The following is a 23115-nucleotide window of genomic DNA, read 5'->3' as shown; positions in this document are numbered from 1 at the left end:
AGTAGGGATATTACCAGGTAAACGCGCTCCCACCCGCATCATAAAGCAGCGCCCTCGAACATGCTCCCACTGAGTTATCCAGAACGAAATAAAGGACATCAAGAAAATCATCTGGATTGAACTAGTGCTTTATCTGCCGCATCCCGGCCGAAGTAACATGTCGAGTTTGGTGTTGGTTGGAAAGAAGCTGCGAGGGCTCTTGTCTTAAGGTAGATAAAGTGCACAGATGGTTCTTTTTTTTTTTGCCACGCAAACTATCACCACAAGATCGAATTGGTAGCGTGAGGGCAAAGATTTTAAATGTGCCTTCGGTTTCGTCCCAGTCTCCATGTCTTTCTCTAATGAGCAGAAGGAAAACATTATCCTTGCCTTGGGAGCTGCATATGGCAACAAGTGGACGGAATATATCAAAAACTGATATATGTATATATATCTGTCATGGAAGTCTGGTGGTAGACCAAACACATCGACTATCATCAGAAAATATGAAAACCTGAGACAAACCGGCAGCTTCAAGAAACAGCGGCGGAAAACTTCATTTTTGAGTCTTAGCCTACGCCCGTATGTTCTAGCATTTACTTGGCAGCAGCGGCAGCGGCCAGATTGCAGCACGCTAACAAGACGTAGTCGTCGCACACGCAGGTTTTCCTGCACGCCGGTTGCCTTCGTTAAGCCGACATTCCGCTGTCTGCGCAATTCACGGTGGCTCTCCTCATCGCAAAAATCAGTGACGTGACGTAACGTGAGCCCTGCACTCCCATAGGCCCCTCATCAGCTGCTGCGGATATAAATCGAGGAACCGACTGACCACCGATTACTTGGCAGCAGCAGCAGCGGCCAGATTGCAGCGCGCTAAGAAGACGTATTCTTCGCGTACGCAGGTGTGTGTGCTTTTCTTTATATTTCTTTTCATTGCTGCTGCCGCCGCCGCCACCGCAGTGTGCTATCTTTGCTTTTCACTGAACTGCTTTGACCATGTCTAAGGAGCTGATTGCTCTTTTTGAAGAATTTGCGTGAACTGAGGGCGGAACTGAAGGAGTGCCAGGATGGCTTTGATTGTGATTTCCGAAAAGAAATGCGAGAAATTAAAGCTAGCGTGGTAAGTACCAATAAGGCGCATGATGATCTGATTGCCGATAATCGGCTCTTGAAAGGGACCTACACCAGGCTAGAAACACGCTGCAGTGACCTGTCTCAGCAGGTCAACGAGCAGGAAAACAGGCTTGTTCACCTTGAGCAACACTTCCGTCTTGCAACCTTTGAAATTAAAGGACTGCATTTCCGTAAGGAAGAAGGTCTTCCGAAGTAATCTCTAAAATTTGCGAAGTCATTCAAGAACCCGTAACACCTGCTGATATCGAAGTCGTACATCGAGTTCCTACAGCTAAGAGTCCCACTACAAATAACATTGTCGTACAGTTCGCCAGTCGCAAGAAACGAGATGCCTTCCTTGAAAATACCCGTCCTATTAGGCTCATAAGCAGCAATCTTGGCCTTGATTCACAGGCTCAGGTCTTCATCAATCAGCATTTGTATGTACCTTTGAAACGCCTGTTAGGTCAAGCAACTGCTCGTAAGCGCGAAGTAAACGAGGAATATGTGTAGGTGCGCAATGGAAAGATGTTTGCCCGGCACACTGATAATGCACCTTGTATATTAATATTCTACGAAGCGACGATATTGCCAGAATTTGGCGCATGCTTGAAATAATGCACCGTGAGGGCTGTTTTGTACCGTTCCTATCATTCTGTGACGTGAAGCTAACTACGGCCGCTCTAGCCTATTCTTGTTTGCGCCATCGAGAGTGTATTTTGTGTAGCGATATGCACCCCCAGTTGGGAAGCAGTCACGTTAAGCCATGTCAATTTGACATGTGAAGCACTTGCGCATTCCCTCGCCCTTTATCTACAAATCATTCCCACTTCTCTGCCAGTGCTGTGTCTGTTTGCGTCATGACTGCTGTAAATTATTATTATGATCGGGCCCTGCCATGGGACATCAGCAACAGTGCGAACGTCAACAATTTTTTCCGCGGTGAATTTTAATATTCGTTCAATGAAAAATAAGCACGATGAGATTAAAAGTTCTTTAGGTAACCGTGCGGTGGCGTTTGATTGTTTGCTATTCACCGAAACGTTGTGTCAGCATGAAGTAGACCTACTCAAATTACCGTCTTACACCACCTTTTTTCTGCTAGAAAATGCTAGAGAAAAGTTCTGGTCAAACGTTTCCAGAATTTCTTTGATGCTAATCAGCTAATCTCACAATTTCAATTCGGCTTCCGTAAAGGTTTTTCTACAGAACAAGCTTTATTATTCCAAAAAGAAATTATTTTCCAGAATATTGAAAACGAACTCTTAACAATAGGAATCTTTGTGGATTTTAGTAAGACTTTTGATTGCCTACACCATAACATTCTCTTAGATAAGTTAAAGAAATACGGCGTCAGGGGAAGGACACGTCAAATCTTTAGATCATATCTTAAAGACCGTGAAACAAATAGTGAACTTAGACGGGTTTTGTTCTTCCAAACGTAACCTGATATGCGGCGTCCCTCAGGGCAGCATATCTGGACCTTTCTTGTTTTCAATGTCTTCATAAACGATCTGGTAATAGTTTTAACAGAAGATGATATTGGAATTTATGCCAACGGCCACTTCCCTATTTATTTCTCGTCTTTGGGTAGACAAAATAATTTCAAAAGCAAATAATACGCTAAGCAGCCTTTCAAATTGGTCTAGACTGAACAATCTCAAGTTAAATACAACTAAGCCAAAAGCTGTTGTTTTCCGCACTCTAAGTCATCCCAGAGGGACTAACTTAACCATTAACGCTGAGCCTAACGTTACAGCGCAAACACCTAAGACGATCCACAAAATGACAGACACGACACACACTGGCGCTGGACACAGCGCCAGTGTGTGTCGTGTCTTTCTTTTTGTGGATCGTCTTAGGCGTTTGCGCTGTACGTTAAGTTCAGAATTATGTGCCCACTAGGCCCAAATGAAGTGTTACTTAACCATTAACCTAAGCAATAATATTATTGAAGTGGTCAGCCGCCAAATAACACTGGGTGTTATATTTGATGATCACCTTCGATGGACTGAGCAAACTAATAACGTATCCCCCTAAGTTTAGTAAAAGCTGTTGGAGCACTTTCGCGGTGTCATGGCATTCTTCCAGTACACATAAAAAATATATATCTTTCGCTATTTCAATCACACATTGCATATTGTCAACTTGTTTGGGGCACGGCATCGCCGACTAACATGAATAGAATTGTGAGCCTGAAAAAGAAAGCGATTCGCGTTATTGCAGACGAAGAGTTCTGCGCACTCTCCAAACCGCTTTATATTGGGTCAAGAACTCTGCCCATCAATGTGATGCTACCGAACATTATTGTTTCTTTATTCCTCACTAAAGCCACGCTTCGTACTAACTTCCATATCACAATAACAGCGCTCAAAGAACGCGTACCGGCAGTCAACACTCGACAATTAGAATAGTGGTGTCTTCCCAAAGCTAGAAAAACACTCGAATCTCGGCTGTGCGATATATGCCGATGACATCACGTTCTGGGCTCACCAGGGGTCCTACGGGGACAAGGAAGAAACTCTTCAAGAGGCCATAGACGCCATCGTGAAATACTCGAGGGTGGCGGACATGGCATGCGCACCCGAAAAATGAGAATTAATTCGGGTTTGTGCAAAATACGCAAGAAAGATGGACTTGGTGCCACTCACCCTTACTATAGACGGGGCGCCAATTCGTGAAGGGGAGGCACTCAGAATATTGGGGATGTGGATACAGCAGAATGCTGGAACATCTCATACCCTACAAAAACTAAAGGCGGCCACAGGAAACGTGGCCAGAATGATAAGGGGAGTGGCAAGAAGCAGAGACGGCCTAACTGAGGGAGAGATCATCATCCTGGTTCACGCATTCGTACTTAGCCGAATCACATACGCCCTTCCGTATCAGGGTTTGACAAACCAAGAGATTATACAGGCAAACACAATAATAAGAAAAGCCTTCAAAGCCGCCCTTGGTCTTCCCGAATGCGCTAGCACAGAGAGATACGAGGGACTGGGCCTGCAGAATACTTTTGACGAGTACGCAGTCGCGACGTTATTTGCCCAGAAAGAACGACTTTGTTCTTCAACTCAGGGCAGGGAAGTATTGGCGAGGTTAGGCTTTCCCCCGAGACACCAGAATTGCGGAGAGGAAACGGCACAGGTAGACCGCGATGTTCGGTCGCACATTGCAGTGGCCCCAATTCCCAAAAACATGCACCACAAATACCATCCCGGACGACGCAGAGCAAGGGCAAAGACCCTTCACAAACGTTTCGGCATGAGACCGGGGGTGTACATACGGATGCCAGTCGAGCCAGCTCAGACACTTTCACCGTAGTCTCTACATCATCATCATCATCAGCCTGGTTACGCCCACTGCAGGGCAAAGGCCTCTCCCATATTTCTCCAACAACCCCGGTCATGTACTAATTGTGGCCATGCCGTCCCTGCAAACTTCTGAATCTCATCCGCCCACCTAACTTTCTGCCGCCCGCTGCTACGCTTCCCTTCCCTTGGGATCCAGTCCGTAACCCTTAATGACCATCGGTTATCTTCCCTCCTCATTACATGTCCTGCCCATGCCCATTTCTTTTTCTTGATTTCAACTAAGATGTCATTAACTCTAGTTTGTTCCCTCACCCAATCTGCTCTTTTCTTATCCCTTAACGTTACACCTATCATTCTTCTTTCCATAGCTAGTTGTGTCGTCCTTAATTTGAGTAGTACCCTTTTCGTAAGCCTCCAGGTTTCTGCCCCGTAAGTGAGTACTGGTAAGACACTACATGCAAGTCTCTACATGCAACAACATAATAACGGCATCCTTCAAAACCACCTCGGCATGCGTGGCAGAGGCTCCAGCCATCGCCTTGGCCATTCAGGACGCCGAGCGCCAAATCAATTCGGCTGTCATATTATCCGACTCACAAGCGGCTTCCCGTTTGTTTTTACAAGGAACGGCACCCAAATCAATAAGCAAAATTTTAGGCACTCAACTAGAGGGGCACCACACTATCGTCTGGTGTCCGGCACACGATGGACTGGCAGGAAACGCTAGGGCAGACCGTATTGCTCGAGGTTTGAACGTCCGAATAACGGCATGGCCTTGCGACGACCTTCCACCGAATCATCGTGCCATCCTCCTACAGCAAAGGCAGGGGCGGAGACGTTTTGGACATCCTCACTCCTATTTAAACAGCCGACAAGAGAGGGACTCGCTTCGTATTCAGACGAATACATACCACAACCGGCACCACCTACACAGAATGCACACCACGAGGTTAACTGACAAGTGCCCATGGTGCACAGACACACCCACACTAAAACACATCACATGGGAGGGCAGCAGGACGCCCTCACAAATAATAATAATAATAATAATAATAATAATAATAATAATAATAATAATCAGCCTTGTTACTCCCACTGCTGGGCAAAGGCGTCTCCCATCCTTCAGCTTCCCCGGTCATGTACTAGTTGTGGCCATGTCGTCCCTGCAAACTTCTTAGTCTCATCCACCAACCTAACTTTCTGCCGCCCCCTGCTACGCTTCCCTTTCCTTCGACTCCAGTCCGTGACTCTTAACGACCATCGGTTATCTCCCCTCCTCATTACATGTCCTGCCCATGCCCATTTCTTTTTCTTGATTTCAACTAAGATGTCATCAACTCGCGTTTGTTCCCTCACCCAATCTGCTCTTTTCTTATCCCTTAACGTTACACCTATCACTCGTCTTTCCATAGCTCGTTGCGTCGTCCTCAATTCAAGCAGAACCCTTTTTGTAAGCCTCCAGGTTTCTGTCCCGTACGTATGTTCTGGTAAGAGACACAGCTGTTATGCACTTATCTCTTGAAGGATAATAGCAACCTGCTGTTGATGACCCGAGATTGCCTGCTAAATGCACCCCAGCCCATTCTTATTCTGATTATTTCAGTGTCATGATCCGGATCCGCGGTCACTACCTGCCCTAAGTAGATGTATTCGCTTACTACTTCCAGTGCCTCGCTACCTATCGTAAACTGCTGTTCTCTTCCGAGACTGTTAAACATCACTTTAGTTTTCTGCAGGTTAATTTTCAGACCCACTCTTCTGCTTTGCCTCTCCAGGTCAGTGACCATGCATTACAATTGGTCCCCTGAGTTAATAAACAAGGCAATATCATCAGCGAATCTCAAGTTACTAAGGTATTCTCCATTAAATCTTATCTCCAACTCTTCCCAATCCAGGTCTCTGAATACCTGCTGTAAACACGCATTGGACAGATCGTATCTCCCTGCCTGACGCCTTTCTTTATTGGGATTTTGTTGCTTTCCTTATGGGGGACTGTCCGCACTTAGACAGCCCTATATTACACCAACATCCGCTAATGAGGAATAGGCAGTGGGAGGCATGGCTTGCGGACGAGGGTCGGGAGAGCCAGTTGGCTCTTCTGGACCAAGCCCAGCGAGCCGCTCGTGCCAGTGGGGTCCTGGAATAGGGGCTCCAACCATCGTGCCTTACTTTATTTATATTCAATAAAGTTTTCACTCACTCACTCACTCACTCACTCACTCACTCACTCACTCACTCACTCACTCACTCACTCACTCACTCACTCACTCACTCACTCACTCACTCACTCACTCACTCACTCACTCACTCACAAAGCTGGCATTACTGTCAACAAGTGTTAAGTATGTAATAGATTACACCCTGAGCGCTACTACAACCCTAATTGATGGCGCCGCAGTAAATAAACATGCTTTAATGGAACACTTTTTAAAAATAATTGCTTAATCTGTAGCAGATTTATATCATGTAGTTCACATTCGGCGTTGTGCGTTGTTTTGTGTGGATTATATTGTAATGATCTTGCAAGCATTGTCTAATTTCATTTTTTGCACTCTCGCTCTCCGTTTTTGTAGCACTTCACTCTTCGCAGAATATTTAACTTGAAGGTATACATGTGTGCACCTGACTGGTGTGTATATATGCCATGTGCGTGTGTATCTGTGAATGTATGTCTGTGTACGTGTTGTATATATATGCATATGTATACGTATATGTGTGCGTAGATATGGGCGTATACGCGCCGCTACTACGGTTGTCTGCGCGTGTACGTGTGAATGTAACATGTCAGTGTACAATGTAGTTTTTTATAGGTGTATGTACATGTAAAATTTTTTTCTTCTCGTTCTTCGTAGCTTGGTGCGAGCGGTTCCTTTCTTTTTTTTCGTATTGCTTTTTTTCTCGTAAGAGTGTACGACATACACTGTTGTTTTGCCGCTGTTGCCGCTGCCTGCAGGGCCCCAGGCCTCGTCAAGCTGCTCAATGAGAAGCTTTTTGTCCGTCGTCCATTTTTTCTTGAGGAAAATAAAAACAGTTTCCGATTCTGATGTCCTTAAGTCCTCATGATAGCGCGCGGGACGTGGCCGCCCAGATACTCATTTCCAAGTTGGAGAACTATGCCTACGCGACAGAATTGCACCAAGCTACCGTGGAGGTTCGGGTTCCAACTCTTCTTTTATGCATGAGTGTTCAAGCTCGACGCGAGCTGGCTTCTTTCAACTTGTCGGCCGAAGACGTTCAGCCGTACAGCGTTGTTAAAAGCAAGTTCACCTCGTATTTCAAGCACCCGTTAAACGAAGATTACGAGAGCTATTGTTTTCACAAACGGACGCAGCAAGGAGACGAAAGCGTCAATGTTTTTTATTACGCACTGCGAAACATGGTAAAACGATGGAACTACGGTTTAACGTTCATCGAGGACAGGCTCGTTTGAGGCCAATTTGTCGTTGGTCTGTTGGACAGCAAGTTATCGGAACAACTCTGCCGCACTTCCGGCTTGATAAAACGCTTCTGCATTAACGGCTGCACGAAGATGCCGAACGAGACAAACGAGAAAGCCAGTTGTCTGGGCCAGTCGCCGTTGGTGTAGCGAAACATGGGCCAACGAGAAGGCAGTCACGTAATTAAGCGTTGGGATCAAGAGAAACGTTCCTCGTGGCGTGCACATATCGTGTCACTTCAGCGGACGAGAAGAGCTTCAGCGGAATTTTTGTCCTGCAAAAGAAGCTGTTTGCAAGTTTTGCAAAAAGAAAGGATACTTCCACGCAGTTTGCTTAGTCAAACAACGCTCGCAAAGCTGACATTCACATGCCATCGAGATGCATGCTGTCAAGAGCAGTCATGAGGCAAAGGCTAAGTTTGTTTGGGTCCACGTGAATGGAGTCGCACTCAAGTTCAAGGTCGACTCAGGAGCGGAAGAAACCGTCGTTCCAAGCACTTTTCCAGGAGTACCGTCGGGACTTGGTGCTGTCGCCGGTCAAGGAAATTTCCTTTGAAAGTAAGGGCCAATTCACAGCCACGTTGGAGTGGAAGAGCCGCACCTGTGTGCAGCCAGTATACGTTATCACTTCGCAGTGTACACCTCAACTAGGCTACCCTGGTACCTCGCAATGGGAGTCGTGAAGTTCATCGATACCGCACAGTGACCTGAAAAGCAAGCTAGCTCTGCAAGCGACGCAGGGGAGGAGTACACTATTCGACTCAAGCCAAATGCCAGGCCATTTGTTCTCAGTGTACCTCGCAGAATTCTCATTCCTCTGTACAACCATGAAAGCAGGAGCTGGACCAGATGGAAAAACAAGGTGTTATGATGGACATTACGAAGCCGACGCCGTAGTGGGCCGGTCTGGTCAGAGCACCGAAGGCACCGGGCGGCATCCGAGTATATTTGGACCTAATGAAGCTCAACAAAGAAGTTCTCCATGAAAAGCATGTGCTTCCAATGGTTGAATGAGTGCTTCGGCAACTGGGCGACGCCAAAGTGTTCTCGAAGCTGGATGCGACAGCAGGATTTCACCAAATGTGATTGTCCCAGGAATGCCAAGGGTATACCACATTCATCACACCATTTGGACGCTACTGCTACAATCGTCTGCCTTTTGGCTTGACTTTAGCGTCAGAATACTTTCAGAGAGAAATGGCTCGAATTCTGGATAGGCAACCCAACGTCGTCAGCATTATAGACAACATCCTGGCTTTTGAGAAAAAGCGAGAAGAGCACGACAAGCGACTTGGAGGCTCTCGAACGTCTGAAGACAGCCGGAGGTAAACTCAACAAGTCAAAATGCTGCTTCAGTCAAGACAAAGTAGAGTTTCTGGGTGTGGTCATTGACGCCAGCGGTATCTCGCCAAGTCCCAGCAAACTCGAAGCACTGCACAACTTGGAGTCACGTAAGGGCGTTGTTGGGGTTAGGCGATTCCTCGTTATGGCTAATCATATTGGTCGCTTCCTGCCCAATCTTTTGCAAGCAACCGCCCCTGTTTGCGCCTTGCTACGCGAGCAAAATGTATGGCAATAGGTACCGCTTCAAGAGGCCGCTTTTAATCGGATAAAAGCAATGCTCACCTGGGATCTGTGCGTCGCTAAGTATCATACCGGTCGTAATACCGTTGTCTCATGCAGCGTAAGCTCATTTAGATTGGGGACGGTTCTTCTGCAGCACCAACCATCGAGCGACAGCGTGCGGTAGCGTTCGCATCCAGGTCGCTTACTGAAGCAGAACAGCGCTACAGCCAAACAGAGAAAGAGGCGCTGTTGGTAGCATGGGCAGTGAAACCTTCCGACTATTATGTGCGCGGCCTAAACTTCCCGATAGAAACCGCTCCCCAGCCGCTGCTTACACTAGGAAACACTGACTTGGACACGTTGCTCCCACGTATTCGAACGTTTCGCATCAAACATATGCGTGGCCAATTTAGCGTGGTCTACATTTCTGGCAGACAGCTAGCCACAGCGGATACTATTTCAAGGGCTCCGGATGAGAAGCCGTCGATCAATCCGGGGGATATGGTCGGGGAGATTGCGAAATTTCAAGTTGCTATGGTCACAGGCACGAAGCTGTTTACTGTAGATGATGTTCGCAGGCACCAAGAAGTGGATTCGGAATGCAACCAGCGCGTCAAATACTGCACTCAAGGCTGACCTCGTCGAGACAGGCCTCCGGAGCACATCAAGAAGTACTGGAGCCATCGAGGTGACCTCTCTTTGTGCAACGGTGTCCTGCTCAACGGTAATCGCTTTGTTATCCCGGCTTTGCTGCGAAGGGATACAGTCGAACTTATCCATGAAGGCCACCACGGAATTAACCGGTGCCGCCTAAGGGCCCAGGATTCCGTGTGGTGGCACGGACTTTCGCAGCAAGTACGAGACGATCGCTTGCTGCCGAGAGTGTGCAGTCACACGAGCGCAAAGAAGTGAGCTATTGGTGGTAATGAAGACTCCAGAACAACCGTGGCAAGAACTAGGAATGGACTTGTTTAGTTACAAGGGACACAACTACCTACTAGTAGATTATCGTTCTCACTACCGTGGAGTCTTTGCATCTTTGCAGGCGGTCATCAGTGCAGTGAAAAGCATTCTTGCTCGTTTTGTCATTCCCACAGTAGTACGAAGTGATAATGGACCGCAATTTGCTTCACATGCCTTTCGAGCTTTTGCGAAGCGCTATGACTTCCAGCACATCACCCCAACTCCAAACTACCCGCAGTCAAACGAGGAAGTTGAAGGGATGATGCGTACTGTGAAAGAATTGTTTGCGAAAGCAGACGATCCTTTTCAGGCTCTTCTGTCGTACAGAGACACTGCAGGCGTCACAGGGTTCAGCCCAGCACTGCTACTGTTGGGTCGCAGCTTGTGAACGATGCTTCCCAAGACAGCGGACCGCCTAAAACAGAAGTGGCCTGCGCCAGACAATGTCAAGGGCCAAGACGAAAAGGTGAGAAGACAGCAGAAGAAAAACATTGATTGCCGTCATGCCGCAACCGTCCTGCCTCTGCTGCAGCCGGGAGATACGGTGCGGGTTCGAGACATCAAGGACGTGGCCTGTTTTCTCAGCCCAGCCTCGAAGCCCCACTCGTACGCTCGTGTAAACACCCAACGCGGTGCTGGTGCGCAATAGGATGCATCTAGTGCCCTATTCAGACATAACGATGAACCAGCTCAACGAGCCAGCTCGGAGTGAAAACCACTAGGAGCACGAAGAGCAGACCACGGCACCACGGCAACAGCAACACCACAAGTCTCCAACGATTGTGGAGTGAGAGTAACCAGGTTTGGGCGTGGAGTCAAGGCTCCGAGAAGACTTGACTTGTGAATCATTTGGTGATTCATGTGTGCATATCTCGGGGGAGAGATGTACAGGGCGCTGCGCTCCATGCGTTCTATATTCATGGTGTTGTCCAATAAAGGTTTGGGCTTTCGTTCGGTCAATTCGGCTCCGAATCCATTGGGTAGACGTGGCTAGCGCCTGCGAGCACCTTACATCGTAAACAAAAGCCGATGAGTGACCGGACTTTTGAGCAGCATCATGCGCACTGATGACTCGGATTTTCGCAAAAACACCTAGGTAAATTTGCATAATGCACACTATCGGAGGTACTCCAATCTACACTGGGTAAAGCGCAATTGCCACCAGTACGAGTGGTAACTGAATGTCCGGTTAGGAATTTACGCCGGTGCTATAATCGGTCCCATCTTCTGCGATCACACACTGACTGGACAGCGTTACGTGTGGTATCACTTCTGTGGTATCGTCACTTCTGTGGTATCAGCAAGATGGGGCACCCGCACACAGCAGCAGCCGAGCACGAAACTAGCTGCATATCACTTTTCATGCGCAATTGATTTTGATTGATTTATTTAATTTAGTCATACTGTTGCCCGGAGGCCGTTATAGGGGTGGGGTACAGCAGAGAAAATGAAAATAACATAATGTACATAACGCATAATGCAGGCAAATTATACACCAAATGCTGCCTTCTTAAGCATACATTCATAAAACACCGGGGAACTAGTAACAGCACAAACACAACAGCAATATGCAGAGACAATAAACACAGTCTGTGTTATATCTAACAAACACACACCGTAGTTTCACTTGGCGGCAGTGGCGTGAGCAGCACGGCCGATACAGAGGCTAACCCGACTATTTTGCTTTACTGCAGGTTAGTCATTTTGCATTGTATATTTCTGTAGGTTGCAGGCTGCCACGCCGCTGCTGCCATTTGTTAACTGCTGCTCTTGTGCTTTCGTTGCAGCTTGCCTCATACTATCGTGTCCAAAATCAGCAAGGAACTAGCGCTAGCAAAAGAAGAAATGGTGATAGAAATCAGGGTCGAATTGAAGGCCTTCAGGGAATCGCTTGAACGTGACATCCGCAATGAGCGCAGAGAAATAAAAACCACTATGTCATTCATCAGTGAGAAATATGATGAGATGGAGGATGACCTCAAGAGCACAGTCGAGGAAAATAAGGTATTGCGTGAAGAAAACGCAATTTTAATAAATAACTGTCATTCTCGTGCTGCCCAGGTCAAATTGTGTGAGGCACGGCTGGTACATTGTGAACAGTATTCGTGGAATGCAAATGTAGAAATAAAAGGGATACCAGTGAGCACAAATGAAAACTTGCTCGATATCCTGGATAAACTTGGCAAAAAATTGGGCGAAAATGTTGCGTCTTCCGACAATGACGTATGCCATAGGGTTGCCGTTCATGGAAGCAAACCAGAGAAATACGTAGTGGCACAATTTGTGCATCGAAAGAAGCGAGGTGCTTTTCTTGAAAAGGCGCGAAAAATGAGACTGTCATGTGCAGACTTTGGCTTTGAAAAAAATGAGTTCAGTGTGTGTAAACGAGCACCTGTGCCCAGATCGCAAGCGCTTGCTGGGGCTGGCTGTCAATAAGAAGCGCGAATCAAACTGGAAGCTTTTCCGGGCCAGATCTATGCACGGAAATCTGAAAACAGCATGCTGCTAAAGATAACGAATAGCAGTGAAGTGGCCAAGATAATCTCAGAAGTTATTTTTCATCATGGATTACTAACACCTGCTTGCTCCAGCACAGTTAAACAAGCTAGTCAGCACAAATGCCGTAAAACTTTCTCACTTGAACTACCGTTCAATAAACACCAAAGTTGATGAAATAGAAACCCTTTTTTCTGTTTTCGAATTTTCTTTTGAGGTATGTATGCTTACCGAGACCTGGTATCAAGATGGCGCAAACTATTTAGTTCTAAGTACCTATTCACATATTGTTGTTAATAGACCTGGGCGCTGAGGTGGCGGAGTGTCGTTACAGATATTGAACACACTAGCTGCAGTAGAAAACAAACCATTCACAGTTTCTACCCGAGATATTGAAATACTGACAGTAGGAGGTGTAAATAGCGTTTTGACCGTTCTATGCCGTCCTCCTGATGAAAATTTGAGAGGCTGCCCAGACGTTCTCGAAAGCCTGTTTGATTATGTAACAGCAAACCAGCAAGTATTATATTTATCGGATGGTTTGAATATTGATACGCGATGTGATTCAGCACCATAACGAGAATTCATAAGCTTACTAGATGCCTATGACTTTCTCAATCTTATCGAAGTACCTACACGCATCACGTGCTCCACATCTTCCTCCATTGATATTGTAATCACGAACGCAGAAAAATGCGAGACAAAACAAGCTGGTACTGTACTGCCCGACTTAAGTAACCATCTCCCTGTTTTTGCCTTTGTCCCAGCTCAACGCCCTTATCGAGTTCCCGCAGCACCCTCTCGACATTTTCGACGCATTGCTACCACCACACTTGACCGTTTTCGTTCGATGCTATATGAAACAAGTTGGGGCGATGTGCTATCTTTAAAAGACGTGAATGTGGCATATAATGCATTGTCGTTCAAAATAAAAAGTGTCTATCACACGTGTTTTACGCAAGTTCGTCCGCTCAAACGCAATCCTAAGAAGCCGTGGGTTACGCAAGAACTGCTGCGCAAAAACAAAGACCAAAGAGAAAATGTTTGCGCAATTCATAAAATCGCGCCAACCTACGAAGCTTGAGAAATATAAAAAATACCGGAACCAGCTAAATCGAGAACTAAGAGCTGCCAAGTTAAGGTATTCTAGTAATGCATTTTCGAAGGGATCCAAAAGAAATGTTCACAACCAGTGGGACAAGTTGATGATGACAACTGACTGCGTGCACTGTAAAGCCGGTTTTGAGTCAGAGAACACAGGCCATTTTCTCAGTATTAGATTTACCATAAAAGGTGCGCCCTCTCGATCTAGCAAGGCATGGCATTTACATATGCCGAAATATGTACGAAAATGTTTGCTGACTGACAACGCCGCCGACGCCGGCACGAAATTTTCTGACACATGGAGCCCTTAACGCATTCGCGTTGAAACAGAGCTACCTGGGGTAAAGCATTGGATATATTCTTCAGTACTGTGCAACAGATGGAGGAGCGCGGACATGTATGTTAGAATGAGAAGTACTGATGTAATAGGGTGATTGTTTGCGGCATATATTTTGGCTAATACCTAAATGTTAATAAATGTTCATACTAAATAGTGTTATTAACTAAAATAAATACCTAATAAGTAAAATAATCTTAATACCTAAAAAAGTAAATACCGTGATTTTGTGAGTTATTTCTGACATATGTAAAGTCACGTGAAATATGAGCTCCGACACAGTGCCCCTGATACAACTCCCCTGGACTACAGGGGTACATTGATACGCGTAATGCTGGTTTAATAACTACCCGTAATCTGAAAGTGCTTAGCCGTGAAACTTTTGGTATGTCTGCAACCCTGTGCCATCTTGGGTGCCCCTGTTACCACGCGCATTATATTTCAGCTAACATTGGAAGCAACAGCACATTACGTTTTTACGAGTGAGCTTTCTTTAACCTCTCACCACTGTCTTAAATTTATCACTTAGCTCAAGACACGCCATAATGTATTTCAAGTATCCAGAATGTCGTCACGTGTTCAGTAGCGAAAGAGAGTTATCCAATGAGATTGCGCGCGTGAACCGAATACTGGCGTGTACAGCCTCGACAACATTTCAGCTCCCGCGATTGCGCTGCAATGTACGACCATTCCAATCTGATAAACCGATGCATTGATTAGTAGATCAGATTCAGAGAAAGCACGATTTTGCGCGCAGCCATCGTTGTGCTTTGATGGTTATTTTTTTGTCCAGCGCAAGCTCGCCTTCTAATGAGTTATATTCGTGACTCACTCTTTTGGAGCTGCCTTGTTCTTCACATCACTACAAGTTGACGGTATAGACGTGCTACATCTTCATTGAGCAAATACTGAGAAATGGACTAGGATTTTTGTTGCGTGTGCATTTACTCATGTATACAAAAATTGATTATTCACAACTGACGTTCTAATCTAAGAAGTTGTAAATGACTGCAACCTGGAAACTCACAGAAGATCTCAAGCGTGAAAGATATTTAAATGCTTATTTGGCGGTGCCCAGGTAGTCCCTGTCGGTCCCTGCGTGGGAGACGCCCACTGCGCGCTTACGTGCGTCCTGCAGGACTTTTATTGAAGTTTTTCCAATTCAATCTGCTTTCGCCTCATGGCAAGGAAGGAAATTTCAAGTAAAAATATCGTTAGGATAATTAAAAGCATATCCACTTGAAGACGTTTCATTTGAGTTCCTTCTTTGTAAGCTGATACCCACTTGAAGGTGTTTCGTATTGTGGGTCCTTGACGTACGTCCAACCTTCGAACAAAACATCATCCCGAATTTTTCATTTCGGCAAGGCATGTTACCCTCCTGCCTTTCACTCCGGTTCACAACCACGCAAAAGATGAAAATTCTGCGTGGGTAGCGTCGTTAGGTTGAAACCTACGAGCTACCGCAACTCACCTCGCCTGTATCGCTAACATTTAGGCTTGGATAGGAAAGGTATCTTTTAAATCGACGCATCTGGGAATCCGAAAAAAGCTGCCCTCGACTAGCGCAGCTAGGTTCCTGTCAGAGATGCGTCAGGCCACCGACAAAAAAAGTGCAACATACTGATATGACTGACGGAATCATGGTTCTTTCAAGACCGCGACGACGTCAAAGCACAGCGTCGCGCTATCACATTTCATCCCCCCCACAGGCTCTACCTAAAAGTTCTCGTGTCTGAACAGATGTGGTTGCTTGCGCAGACGAGTGCTTCTACGAAGGATTGGTTCTTCCCTTATAGGTGGCGTTGGCTCTGACACTTGCAGCTGCCTTGGGCTTTGCTGTGGTGCCAGGTCTTCACTTGTAGGCGTTGGCTCTGACGCTTGCAGCTGCCCTGGTCTTTGCTATGGTGCCAGGTCTGTACTAACAGAGGTCGGCACTACGTCATCCACAAGAGGAGGTTGAAGAGTTGTCGCACTCTGTCCTTCTGGTACTCGAGCTGATTCAGCCCTTTCATTAGGTAACGGACCGCTGAGTTGAGGCCGACAATTTGACGGTTCTGTTGCAACTGGTGGCTCTGAGGCTGCCACTGGATCAGCATAGTGTGGGCGTAGATGGTGGGCGTGGGTAAATCGAAGATGCCCGGGCACTTCCACAACGTATGTCACAGCACTCACAACTTGTTGAACCACACCTGCCTCCCAAGAGGCATGTTCCGCTCGCACCGTCTTCACGTACACGCGATCACCTTCGCGAAACGCAGGATCAGTACCACACGACACATCACGCTTGTTTTTCATGTCAGCTTGCTTTTGCCGCATGTCACCGACAAAGCTGGGCTTGAGCAAAGAAAGCTTCGTGCGTGGTTGACGCCTTAGAAACAACTGTGCCGGTGTTTGCCCCGTCACACTGCTTGGTGTATTTCTGTAGGCGATAAGAAAATTATCCACACACTCCTGAAGCGATCGCACGCGAGTGACATCATGTTCCATGCCTTGCTTTAACAGCGCCAGTTTTATCGTATGCGCGGTGCACTCCACCGTATCATTGGACGCGGGGTGATATGGACGGGCACGGACATGCTTCAACCCATTGCGCTCGAAGTCCGAGAGCTCAAGAAACTTGAACTGAGGAATACTGAGTGATACTTGTTGGGGGGCTAGTTGGTGCATGTTTCCAGAAGAGGGTTATAGCGCCGAAAAAACAACACACAGCAAGCGAGACGGGACAGGCGCAACTTCCAACTGTTTATTCACCGCGTATGCGAATGAATATAAGGACAAACAAAGATGGGTAGCAAGAGCCACACATGCGCACGAGGCTTTTACAAAAAGCGGAAAAAAATAGGTGAGGTACACACGTATCTCACGCCCGTGTATCTAAAAAAGCGGTTTTATTCTTATAAATGGAGATAGATGGGGCGCTAGCACAATCGCTACAGTTTCTTTCAATATAGTAGGCCTCCAACAGTTCACGGCATGTCTGGTCGACAGCCCATGAACGGCCCGTTGTCCCCGACTAATGTTTGAGGCAGCCAGTAGGCTGCAAAGACATTTCTTAGTCTCTCAACCGTCTTCGTGGTTGACGTTGAGGACAGCGGCCAAACTTCCACCCATTTAGAAGAAGAATCAACTAAATCAAGGAACATGTGAGAATTGTTGCATGCAAAATCAACGTGAACTCGTGCCCAACACTTCGATGGGTAGCTCCACGGATGGAGCGGCACGAGTTGGGCAGCTGGTTGGACTGCCTGGCAGATTTTGCATTTCCTGATGTACACCTCGATGGCTTGATCCAGACCCAACCACCTTACAAAGCTTCTGGCTAGCATTTTCATGCGAGTGCTGCCATGGGTGTTCATCATGAAGCAAGTCTAACACGCATTCTCTCAACTGATTCGGTATTACTACCCGAGTGCCCCATGTTAGGTACCCTTGCTCAAGGGACAATTCATAACGGCGCACTTGATATGCATTAATTTCTTCAGGGTATTGGTTTGGCCAACCATTCAGTGTGTATTATGACACACGACTCAAAGTCAAGTTGCGCTTTGTGGCCTTAGCGACATTCGCAGCATATACAGTAGGCTTTCGAACACTGCCATGCATTCCCCTGCAACATCAGTTTCCTTCTAAGCCTTCGGTAGTCTGGACAGCGCGTCCACTACTTCCAGGTTCTTGCCTTTGCGGTACTTAAGCCGATAACTGTAGGCAGCAAGCATCATGGCCCAACGCTGCATGCGCACTGCGGCCAGAGTAGGCGTTGATTTGTCCTGGCCAAGGATTCCCAGCAATGGCTGATGGTCGGTGTAAAGTGCAAATTCCCGGCCGTGTAAATACCTATGGAATTTATTCAACCCAAAAACTAAAGCCAAGGCTTCGCGCTCCCATTGCGGGTACTTCCTTTACGCAGCTGTCAGCGTTCGGGAGGCAAAAGCTACGGGACGTTCGCTGCCGTCTGGCATCTCGTGAAACATAACAGCGCCCAGGCCATAAGATGAGGCGTCGCAAAGCATGCCGATAGGCTTAGTCACATCGTAGAAATTTAACACTTTGCTGCTTGTGAGCAGCTTTTTGGTGGATCAGAACGAGTCGAGGCATTCCGTAGACCATGACCACTCTTGATTTTTTTAGTAGCTGGTAAAGTGGCTGTGCTACAGTGGACACGTTATCCAAGAATTTTGAATAAAAGTTCAACATTCCCAGATACGCTTCAGTTCGGAGACTCAACTTGGCTCCGGTGCTTCCAGGATTGCCTGAACTTTGGAGTCGGTAGGGTAAATGCCCTCCGCAGTCCCTTTGTGACCCAAATAAGTCACTGAGCTTTGAACGAACGAAACGGCACTTGTCGACATTTAGTGGACAATGTTGAAGGCACACAATCTCTGCAAGGCACGCTCAAGCGTCTTTTGACAGTCATCCATGTCTGACCCTGCTACAATGACGTCATCAGTGTAGCAGCCAACTCTCGGAATGCCCGTCAACACTTCATTCATCAGGGCTTGGAAAATGGCTGGAGAGCTCGCCACACCATACGGAAGGCGTTGAAATTCAAAAAGTCCCAAACTAGTGTTAATGGTAAAAAGTGGTCTGGCATCTGGAGCGAGCGGCACTTGCTGGTATGCAGCAGAAAGATCGAGCACACAAAATATCTTTCCACCTGCTAGTGTTGAATACAAGTCCTCTGGTCTTGGTAGCGAGTAGTGTTCGCTTTTCAACTCTGGGTGTACCGTAACTTTATAATCCCCGTATATCCGCAGGCTGCCATCTTTCTTCTGCACCACTACAACCGGTGTTGGCCAGTCACTGTGTGGAACTTGCCGAAGCATGCCGGTCGCTACCATTTGGCCGAGTTCTGAAGGCGTTCAAGCCACTTGCGACCTAGCAGAGCCAGCAGCGGCCTCCCGTTATCGCGCGATACGAGGGCAGGCAGATTCATGTTCTGATTGCCGTAGACGGCTGCTACGTCACAGCGGCCTTTCAAAGACGGCTGCTCTTCCGTGTACGTGCGCAATGACGTGCTAGTGGGCACGCAATTCACGTGCGGAAAGACAGAATTGTGCACACTCTCCGGAACAATTGAAACAGCCGCGCCAGTGTCGATCTGCATTCTCAATGGCTTGCCTTCCCCTTGAACATTTACTTCGTAATTTGATCGCGTCAAGTTTTTGAAGTGGTACACGTCTAACTCTTCCCCCTCGTCCTCAGTGTCATCCACTGTATTCAGGAGCTTTGCCTTGGGGCATATTTTCTGCTAGTGCCCAATTTTTGAACACTTATGGCATTTAAATTTTTTTTACCAACACTTCTGCGACTCGTGCTTCCTGCCACATCTTTCACAAGAGGCTTTTACTGTCACCTGGTCAGGAGACTTCACCATTCTTTCGTTCCTTGCGCTCTTACTTTTATCCTGCCAAGAATGTAGCAATAAGTTTGCTCCTCTTGTTTGCATTACAGCGGCGTCTTTTGCCGCCAGCTCCCGATCCAATGCAATTTGGCACGCCCCCTCAAACGTTAATTTCTCTGCAGTGAACAATGCGCGCTGGCTTTCCTCATTTCGCAAGCCTGCAACCAACCTGTCCCGTAACGCATCTTGCAAGAATGTGCCAAAGTCGCACTTCCTGGCCAAGTGTTTCAGTATCAACAATAAACTCTTTCACACCTTCATGCTCTAATTGTACGGGGCGATTGAACTTGCAACGTTCGGCAATCACAGAGCTTTTCGGGCAGTAATCGGTTTTAAGCAACCGCTGTACCTCAACATACGTTTGTTCGGCGGGCGTTTTCGGAATACTCAAGTTTTCCAGCACCTCATAAGCTTCTGCGCCAATAGCTGTCAAAAATACAGACAGTTTTTTTTCCTCAGCGATTTCATTCGCGCCGACGAAAAGTTCAAAACGTTCCACGTATGATTCGAAGTTCTGAGTTTTAGCATCAAACTCCGCTATTTTCCCGTACGAAGGCATTTTGACAGTACTCATCACACGTTGCGTCCGAAGTAGTCACTTCCTCCCGTCAGCACTTGCGCTGGAATTCTGTCGACACCTTCGTTGGCTGTCGTGAACTAGATATGGCCTCATCCCAGTCCCGTTCGCTGGTGAGGGACGTATCCCGTAACGCAGGACACTGCCAGAGCATATGAGGTAGAGTGCTAACCTCCCCACAATCCGGGCTCTGTGGGTCAATTTCTGGATAAATCCGGCTTAAGAAACCTCGCGAGGGATGTGACCTCGTCTGAAGCATCCTAAGCGTGATCGATTGAGATCTGCATAGATTTGGGTGTGGAGGCGGGAAGCGCCTGCGGTCCTCTTTATAGTGGCAGACGATCTCATGAAAGGTTAATAAGGGGTCGCTGTGGCCGAGCTCCTCCGGATCCAGTGTAGCCCCACCGCCGTCGCGGCGCGTCACTTCTCGCGCACGGCGGTGAGCAATCTCATTGGGGTTCAGGCAGCCCGGCTGCACGTTGTCGCCCATGTGAGCGGGGAACCGTATAATATAATGAAGGGGGTCACAATTAGTTCTGCATTTGCTTTTCAGAATCACCTCCACCTGTCCCGCAACCATTCCCGAAGCGAAAGCCCTGACGGCCGCGCGTGAGTCAGTGTAGATATACGGCCTTTTTGAATTCTGCATCGCCAGCGCAACCGCCATCTGTTCTGGCACGTCGGCCATCACAGCGCCTACCGAGGCCACAGATGCCCCTACCGATGCTTGCCCCTTTTCGCTGACCGCCGTGACCATGAACATACCGGAGCGCCCATATTGAGCTGCGTCCACGAAAGCTTCCATGCCGACCGTTTTCTTCAATATCGCCCTTGCACGAGCTGCTCGCCTGCCCGCATTATTCTGCGGGTGAACGTTTCTAGGGAAGGGACCGACGACGTAGGTCCCTCTGGAATTCTCGTCGAGCTGAACCGCCTTGCTGCGACTGCAACGCGGCTGCAAGCCCACCGCCTCCAAGAGGCGCCTACCGGCACTGCAGCCCGAAAGCCTTGTGATCTGAGTCGCTCGTTGCGCCTCTATGAGTTCGAGGGTGGTGTTATGAACTCCGAGCTGCATTAGCCTCTCCGTGCTTGCCGTGACCGGAATACCCAGTAACTTCTTGGCGCTTTTCCGCATCAACGTGTCAAGCTTGTCCCTTTCAGTCTTAGTCCACTGCAGGGCCGAGACCACATAATTGATGTGGCTCATAAGAAAAGCATGATGCAGGCTAAATAGGTTGTCCTGGCCTAGGCCCCCTTCTCATTGGAGACTCTCATGATTAATCTGAGGATATTCTCGGTTTTGGCGGTAAGATGCGCAATGGTTTTGGCATTACAGCCCCTGGCATCGAGCAACAATCCTAGAACTCTAATCGAATTCACCCTGGGGATCTTCTGGCCGCCCCGCGTGTACACATCTATGGGAATCTGCTCGAGCGGCATGAGCCCCCGAACCCCCTGCTTTGCCGGTCTGTATAACATGAGCTCTGACTTGGTCGGGGAGAGTTGGAGACCCGTGTCCTCCAGGAAGGACTGGGTCACGTCCAAGGCCTCCTGGAGCGCCTGTTCCACAGTCGCCTCCGAGCCTCCCGGACACCAGATCGTAATGTCGTCGGCGTACAGCGCGTGTCCCACGTTTGGTACGGCGGCCAGCCGCTTGGAGAGTCCGTGCATTGCAATGTTAAACAGGAGGGGGGAGATGACCGCCCCTTGTGGCGTGCCTCTGTTTCCTAGCGAGAATGGTTGTGATTTGGTCTGCCCCACCTTGACGACCGCCGTCCTGCCCCTCAGGAAGGACTCCACAAACGCGAGAAATCTACCTCCCAAGTTCAATGCCAAAATCTCATTTAAGATGAACTCATGCGACACGGTGTCGAAAGCTTTGGACAAGTCTAGTGTAAGAATGCCCCTGACGTCTCTAGTCCTGTTGTCAAGAACCTGTCTTTTTAGCAGTAGCATGACGTCCTGCGTGGAAAGAGATGTTCGAAACCCTACCATATTGTACGGGAACAACCCCTCGCGCTCTATGTGTTTTGATATCCTGTTATGTGTAAAGTGCTCGGCAACCTTACCTAAACATGAAGTGAGCGAAATGGGCCGGAGGTTGTCCAGGCTTGGGGGCTTCCCAGGCTTAGGAATCAGTACCACTGTCACCTGCTTCCACGAGCCTGGAACACTACCTTCCTCCCATACCTTGTTGATTTCCTTCGCAACGGAGCCAATGGACCGGTCGTCCAGGTTCCTCAAAACCCGGTTGGTTATGCCATCCGGCCCAGGGGCCGACCTGCCATTGAGATTGTGGAGCACCTCCCTGATACCTGCCTCAGAAAACGGATCATCGAGCTTTGGGGCGTCCTCCCCCACGTATTGAGGGCATTCCCGTAGTTCATCCTTCCCTACCGGAAGATACTTCATTGCCAGGTCTCGGAGAAGGGACGCATCGCAATGACCCCCCCTGTTTTTGCTTATGTACTAGTCTATCTACGGCGAGTCTTTGATTATCCTTGGTCTGTTTATCATCGAGCAGGTGCTTAAGAAGGTTCCATTTTCCCCCCGTGCGCATTCGCCCGTCTGCTGCCGAGCAGGCTTCATTCCATTGTTGTCTGTTGAGCTCCAGACAGTGTGCCTATATGCTGCGATTAAGCTTCGCGATATTCTTTCTCAGCCTGCGGTTTAGCCTTTGCGTTTTCCACCTCTCCAGCACAGACCTCCTCGCCTCCAGGAGATGCACCAGGCGTGCGTCCATCCTGGGGGTCTCAAGACCCATGGATACTTCCTTGGTGGCCCTTTCAACGTCTCTCTTGACCTGCGCGAGTAGATCCTGCAGTGCAC

The 23115-nt window shown here is 47.9% G+C and overlaps 1 protein-coding gene and 1 long non-coding RNA gene across 7 annotated transcripts in view; one reads left to right on the top strand and one right to left on the bottom strand.

Annotated features, from left to right (window-relative positions):
- LOC135911538 (chymotrypsinogen B-like) overlaps nucleotides 1-23115 on the bottom strand; it is a 799265-nt gene that overhangs the window by 309881 nt on the left and 466269 nt on the right. The window lies entirely within an intron of this gene.
- Nucleotides 1-23115, top strand: part of LOC135911540 (uncharacterized) — a 302235-nt gene that overhangs the window by 16561 nt on the left and 262559 nt on the right. For 3 of the 4 annotated variants that reach the window (XR_010567385.2, XR_010567383.2, XR_010567386.2), the window contains exon 1: nucleotides 832-881. The exons of the other annotated variant lie outside the window; for it this stretch is intronic. This is a non-coding gene — a long non-coding RNA (uncharacterized lncRNA). Of the gene's footprint in view, nucleotides 1-831; nucleotides 882-23115 lie in introns of those variants that run through there. 4 annotated transcript variants of the gene reach the window in all.

The sequence above is a fragment of the Dermacentor albipictus genome, chromosome 7 (genome assembly GCF_038994185.2).
Source record: "Dermacentor albipictus isolate Rhodes 1998 colony chromosome 7, USDA_Dalb.pri_finalv2, whole genome shotgun sequence".
NCBI classification, from domain to species: domain Eukaryota; kingdom Metazoa; phylum Arthropoda; class Arachnida; order Ixodida; family Ixodidae; genus Dermacentor; species Dermacentor albipictus.
The sequence above is the reverse complement of the archived record's forward strand: the minus strand, read 5'-3'. Positions and strand labels throughout refer to the sequence as shown.